The sequence below is a fragment of the Apium graveolens genome, chromosome 4, assembly GCF_009905375.1.
Source record: "Apium graveolens cultivar Ventura chromosome 4, ASM990537v1, whole genome shotgun sequence".
Lineage (NCBI taxonomy): Eukaryota > Viridiplantae > Streptophyta > Magnoliopsida > Apiales > Apiaceae > Apium > Apium graveolens.
Window position 1 is genome coordinate 225,560,859 of NC_133650.1, and position 7,557 is coordinate 225,568,415.

The 7,557-nt window shown below is 40.2% G+C and overlaps 1 non-coding gene across 1 annotated transcript; it reads left to right on the forward strand.

The window, feature by feature from the left end:
• Positions 1-1,143: 1,143 nt before the first annotated feature.
• LOC141722354 (small nucleolar RNA R71) lies at positions 1,144-1,250 on the forward strand. Its single transcript, XR_012575373.1, has one exon. It is a non-coding gene; the product is annotated as a small nucleolar RNA R71 (small nucleolar RNA).
• Positions 1,251-7,557: the final 6,307 nt, after the last annotated feature.

Genomic DNA, 7,557 nt, shown 5'->3' on the forward strand with positions numbered 1-7,557 from the left:
TGCAGAACAGCGCTGCATTCTTCCGTGAGAGCAACGGTTTCAAGGTCATCCAGTTTCACCTTCCTTGAAAGAATAGTCTTCATAAACTTCGCGTAACTAGGCATTTGTTCCAGAGCCTCAGCGAAAGGTATATTGATGTGAAGTTTCTTGAACACCTCCAGAAACTTCCCGAACTGTCTATCCAGCTTTTGTTGCTGCAATCTCTTAGGAAAAGGTGGTGGAGGATAGAGCTGTTTCTCCCCTGTATTAGCCTCAGGCAGAGTGTGTTCAACAGTAGTCTTCCTTGGTTCCGCCACTTTCTCCTTTTGCTTAGATTCTTCACCTCTAATTTCAGCTTCTACTTCTTTTGCCTTTTCAGCATCAGCTACTTTTCCAGACCTTAAGGTAATAGCCTTGACTTGCTCTTTAGCTTCCTTCCTGCCTGGTACTTCCATGTCACTGGGAAGAGTGCCAGGTTGACGATTGAGCACTGCATTGGCTAATTGACCAATTTGATTTTCCAAGGTCTTGATAGAAACCGCCTGACTCTTGCACAACAGATTAAGTTCCTCAAAATCAGCACTAGTAGGTGCAGCTGCACTTCCCTGTTGAGGATATGATTGCCTTGTAGCATACTGCTGTGGTTGCTGGAATCCAGATGGGTTAAACTGTTTACTCACTCCTTGCTGATATGGTGGCTGAATAGCATTCTGATTATTCCCCCAGCTGAAATTTGGATGATTTCTGTTATTAGGATGATAGGTCGCTGGCACAGGCTGCTGTTGTCGCTGATAATTATTCATATACTAAACAGATTCGTTTACAAGAGAACACTGATCCGTAGCATGAGAACCTGCACAAAGCTCACAAACCATAGCTATTTGATTAACTCCATACGTAGCCAGAGAATCAACCTTCATTGATAGCGCTTGGAGCTGGACTGCAATAGTGGTGGCTGCATCAACTTCCAGAATACCTGCTACCTTGCCTGACGTCATCCTCTGAGTTGGGTTTTGATGCTCATTTGCAGCCATCGTCTCGATAAGATTATACGCCTCAGTATAGCTTTTAGCCCATAAGGCGCCTCCAGCTGCTGCATCGAGCATGGGCCGAGATTGGGCCCCCAAACCATTATAGAAACCAGTTATCACCATCCAATCCGGCATTCCATGATGTGGACATTTTCTCAACATTTCCTTGTAGCGTTCCCAAGCCTCGCACATAGATTCTGTAGGTTGCTGCGCAAACTGAGTAAGAGCACTCCTCATAGCAGCAGTCTTTGCCATCGGATAAAACTTCACCAGAAACTTTTGTGCAAGATCTTGCCACGTAGTGATGGACCCAGCTGGTTCAGAATGTAACCAGTCTTTAGCCTTGTCCCTTAGTGAGAATGGGAAAAGCCTCAACTTGATAGCCTCATCAGTCACGCCATTATACTTAAAAGTGCTGCAGATCTCGACAAAATTCCTTATGTGCATGTTGGGGTCTTCAGTTGCCGCTCCTCCAAAAGAAACAGAATTCTGCACCATCTGAATAGTGCCCGGCTTGATTTCAAAGGTGTTAGCTTGAATAGCCGGATGAAGGATGCTTGACTGAATGTCATCAATTTTAGGCCGAGAAAAATCCATAAGAGCTGGATCAGCTTGAACAATACGATCTCCCATATTTACTGGTTCTTTCTGCTCGGTTCCTGAATCCGAATCCTCAAAATCTAACTTCTCCGGAATATCAAGAACTTCGTCTGTCTCCTCAGCTGTATCTAAAGTCCTCTTGCGAGTACGAGAACGAGTTTGCATAAACGCTTGCTAAAGTACCTGAAACACAACCAGAAAAAATAAGTAACTACTACGTCCTAATCACTGAGTCCTAATGACCAATGATGGTAAGTACATAAACTAAACAAATACGTCGAGTCCCCGGCAGCGGCGCCAAAAACTTGTTAGGGCGAAAACACGCGCTAATATTTACGCAAGTATACGCGTTCGCAAGTAATATAGAATATTTTCTAGTTCGTTCCCTCAGAGACTCAGACTAAATTATTGTCTAATTAAACTCACTCACCAATGTATGATTACTTCTCAATGTTAAGATAATAACACTTAAAAGTGTTGATTAAATATTAACTATAATTAACTACTTAATTAACCACTTAACTAACACTTCAATTTATCAATAATAAAACACTCATGAGATCACAACTTCATTATTACTTCCTTCTATAGCCATTGTTATTACCTTTAGCATGTGACAGTGATGATATTGATCGAATAACACGAAACTGATAAAAGCCAACTTTCATTGTACTAATACCATTCTACCAAGCATCCACAATTAAGATAGAAGTCGAATAGTCATCAATTATGTTGAGTTCCTATATGTCTACAGAAATTGACAACACAACTATTTAAGCACAAGTTATTCCTTTTTGATTACATAGGGCAAATAAAACTGTTAGAGTTACCCACTAATCATGCACAACGTACATGAACCTATGCTAGCATGGCAAGTTCTAAATCTCAAGATCCACCGTCGCTTCACAAGAGATTAACACCCTATCTTATATGTTCGCGACGCACATAAGACGAATACGCACAACCAATACTAGATATCAAGCAATCATCACACACTAAAGTATTAAACAATTAACTAAAGAATTCCATAATAAATCCGTTGCAACCCCATTATCACGATTAGCCCATAATAGAACTTATCGCCATCATGGGTTCATATGAAATCATGATAAACAAACACAAGAAAATAATAACTAAACTAATTATATTAAAACAGAGTACGTCACAAGAGTAAATAAGTCAAAGCAAGAAAACTAGCATCCAACGTTACAACGAAATAAGAATCACAAGAAAATATGCTTCCTCTTCGTTGCGGTGTGCTAAATCGGTCTTCTTCCTTATCTCCTTCGCTTCTTGCGTAAAACACAATCTTCTTCTTCTTATTTTTAATCCCCCCTGTGAAAACGTCTCAAATCTACTTATATAATAGTCCCATAAAACTCAGATTACATAGAAGTTGGAAGCCAAACAGAAGTAGAAGTCTAAAATAATTCAGCAAAATTCCTGACCCTGCGCGGCCGCTCAGCATAGCTGCGCGGGCGCGCAGGCCTCCACTGGAAAAAATCCAAGTTTGCTCCGTTTCTTCGCCGTAATCTGCCCGTTCCTTTCCTCTCGCAATGGTGAACACATGCCAAGGCTTATTCTTGATGATTCCTCCCCCGAAATGCAACTAATACCCTGAAATGCATAAACACTAGAAAAATGCATCAAATACACAAAATACTTGATTTCAAGACACCAATTTAAGCCATTTTAAGACGTTCTAAGTGGTATAAAATGCCACTTATCACCTACTCATGACCTTGAGCTCGCGGAAATAGTATTTGCCTTAAAAATTTGGAGGCACTACTTGTATGGAGAGAAGTGCGAGATTTTCACAGACCATAAGAGCCTCAAGTACATATTTACGCAGAAAGAGCTCAACATGCGCCAGAGGAGATGGTTAGAACTAATCAAGGACTATGATTGTGAGATTCTCTATCATCCAGGGAAAGCCAATGTGGTGGCTGATGCCCTTAGTAGAAAGGAAAGACTCAGAATGATAATGACTTCGGAAGAATTGATAAGGGATTTTGAGAGAATGGAAATAGAAGTAAAGGTAACCGGAACAGAAACTGAAAAGCTTTTTGAGATCTCAATGCAGCCAGAGTTATTGGAAAAGATCAGATTGTGCCAGGAGAAAATAATGAATGAAGGCAGAGAGTCAATGACTGGAGAGGAGATCCATACCGAGAAAGATGATAAAGGGATAATGAGGTACTCCTACCGGATTTGGGTTCCGAATGTTCAAGAGCTTAAAGATGAGATATTGGATGAAAGCCATAGTTCAAGGTATTCCATTCACCCGGGAAGTACCAAGATGTATAGGGATTTGAAGGAATATTACTGGTGGCCCAACATGAAGAGGGACGTAGCAGAATGGGTAAGCAAATGTTTGACTTGCCAAAGGGTAAAGGCAGAGCACCAGAGACCCAGTGGACTCTTACGACCCCTGGAGATTCCCGAATGGAAATGGGAACAGATAGCGATGGATTTTGTTGTAGGATTGCCAAGGACGAAAGCCAATCACGACGCCATATGGGTAATTATAGACCGACTGACAAAGTCAGCTCATTTCATTCCTATCAATGAGAGATACACAGTCGATAGACTGGTGGACATTTACCTTAAGGAAATAGTGACGCGACATGGAGTCCCAGCGTCCATTGTCTCAGACCGAGACCCCAGGTTCAACTCCAGATTTTGGAGGAGCTTTCAGGAATGTGCGGGGACCAAGTTAAATATGAGTACCGCGTACCATCCCCAGACGGATGGGCAGAGTGAAAGGACCATCCAGACACTAGAGGATATGTTGAGAGTCTGTGCAATAGACTTTAAAGGGAGTTGGGATGATCACTTGCCGTTGATCGAGTTTTCTTATAACAATAGCTTTCATGCTAGCATCGGAATGCCGCCTTATGAGGCCCTGTACGGAAGAAGGTGTCGATCTCCCTTATACTGGGATGAAGTAGGAGAGCGGAAGATGCTCGGACCCGAAGTGATCCAAAGCACCAAAGATATAGTGGATCTTATCAGAGGGCGACTTGTAGCAGCCCAAGATAGACAGAAGAAATATGCAAACCTAGCCCGAAAGGACAAGGAATATGAAGTAGGGGACTTAGTACTGCTGAAAGTATCCCCTTGGAAGGGATTAATGAGGTTCGGAAAGAAAGGAAAACTAAGCCCAAGATACATTGGACCTTTTGAGATATTAAGACGGATGGGAAAGTTAGCTTACGAGCTAGCCTTACCCCCTAACTTGCAACAAGTTCATAATGTGTTCCATATGTCAATGCTAAGGAAGTATCATCGGGATGCCAGACACATAGTGGAGTACGAGCAGGTGGATATGCAGCCAGATCTAACTTATGTGGAGAAGCCAGTAAGGATTATAGATAAGAAGGAGCATGTGCTTCGGAACAAAGTGATCAAGCTAGTCAGAGTACTATGGCAGAATCATAATGTGGAAGAATCAACTTGGGAACTAGAGAGCGCAATGATAGAAAAGTACCCCCATTTGTTTTCTGTTTGATTCCGGGACGGAATCCTTTTAAGGAGGGGAGACTGTAATAACCCCCAAAATTTTCAACTTTTTGTAACCCTTGTGAATAGTGTTTTAGCTGAATGAGAAAACTTTTCATGCCACACTATGTAGGGGTTCTGTTATGGATATTCTGGGATATTATTAGTACTCTATGTGGTATATAAGTGTATGTAAAGATCGTCAGAATCCAATTTCCGAACACTTGGATTTTTCCCGGAAATCCACTAGATACGGAGAGAATTGAGTATAAGGTAACAAGATAAAAAGGATTTAAATTAAAGGATTATAATAGAGGATCATAAAAAGGAATATAATGTATTGAGAAAGGTTAAGGGGACCTAAGTAATAAGATCCCGGGTATGATCCTTCAAACGATAAACGAAAACGAAAGTTAAGCGAACCGTATAACAGATCAGCGGTCATTAGGCAAACGATTAGGAAGTTAAGCAAAGGGATTAGAGGGAGTGATGTCACCCAACCAATGAGAGGAGGACAAAGAGGGAAAGATGACATCACAACATGACATAGGCATGACATGGGAAGGAAGGAGGTGTGGTGGCTTTTTAACCACACAAATTCAAGGGCAACAAGGTAATTAACTAAATCAAACACAAAAACAAATCAACCAAGCCAAGTAAATTCATTTTTCATCAAAATCAAAAAGAAACCAAGGCTTTGTTCTTGAGAGCTCTCGGCTTTTTACTATTCAAAAGGCAAGGAAATTCAAAAATCAAAGATCCAAGCTTCCTAAATTGGTGAGTTAATTCCCTAATCATTTTTATACTTAGTAGGGCTATATCATGAGTTTAAGCCATCAATTCCTTCTCCATCTTCTTCATTTAATCAAAGAAGAAGACTATGAATAGTGTTTTCAAGTTTTTAACTTGAAATTTTTCTTGTTTTCCTTGAAGATCCAAGCATTCCTAAGACTTCTCAAAGCTTCTTAAGGCTTCCTAGCTCCTCCCACCACTTCAAGGAAGGTATATCATCTCCAAACCCTAGATTCCTATGTATTATAAGATGATTTTGATTAGTAGGATGATATTGTAGCTTGATGTTGGTGATTTAGAGTTTGGGATTGAATTGGTATTGAAATGGAATGGTAAATGTTATTGTTTTGATTAAAAGAACTTAAGTATGGTTAAAGTTAAGCTTAGGCATAAGTATGAATGTTAAAATTTAATTGGTTGGGGTTGTTATGATGTGATAAGGATGGATGTTGGTTGTATGTTGGATTTGAGGTTGAATTGGGTTGGTTTTGAATGGTTTAAAATTTGGAAATCGCGTAAACATAGCCGTCGTAACGTCCGATTTTCTTTAGACTGTTTTTGTGCATAACACTAGGACCCGAGAACCCCCTGCTAGATTATGACCATTGCCATGTTTAGATAGCTCATGTTACGAGCTTCGTTTTGATATGTAGTTCGTTCGATTCCGATGCACGGTTTAGGAGAAACGACCGTTTCAAGTAACGGTGTTTCGCGAACGAAACTTTTCCCCTCGCCTTACTTTGAAACATAGGTTAAAGACCAAAAAGGGTTAATTAATGTATGAAACATTTATGGTAAGTGTGTTAGGCAATTGGTAAGACACTCGCGAAGGAATCGCCTTAAAACTCGTAAAGGTTAAATTATTAAAAATGGTGGAGCCGAGGGTACCCGAGTGACTTAAGCGAATCAGTAAGCGCAAAACAAGCGTTAGAGTCTAAGTTAGTTAAAGTATAGATTTACAAGTGACTTTGGTTTAATTCCAACTTACTTGTTGTTTATAGGTTACCAGACTCATCCCGAGCCTTTTTCACCCCCAAGTCGCTCAGGCAAGTTTTCTACCCGTTATACTGTTGTTGTGATGTATATATGTATATGCATTATCTTGCGGTAGATGCATGTTGGTTAATTAGCAAATGTTGCGATATATTGTATCATGTGATATGGTACATATGCATGCCTGTTTCGTATTCTTGCCATATATATCTGTTGGTTCAATTGATAATACTTATGCTAGAGAATAGCGGTAATTTGCATATACCCTTAGTATAGGGACCCAAAGGTGAAAACATTTTCTAAAACCGGGAGTCGAGGATCCCGAGTAGATTTTATATATATATTGTAACACCCCCAGATCCGGGGTCGAGGATCCGGGTCGTCACGGTCTTTCTTTCCACAATATCACTTCACTTAATTAATAATAATAACCTTATGCTGTGACCCCACACTAACACACACCACAACCCGTTATAGTCTCAGAGATGAAATTTAAATAAGTACAAGTCTTTGAATCCACAATTTAAAAGTTATTACAACCCAAAATGATTACTTGATAAATTTACAGTTAATTGCCATTATCTGCCACAAGTTATAATTATACATAATTGATTCTCAAAAGTAGATGGTCTGATCTACAATAGATCTACCTCTGCAGCTA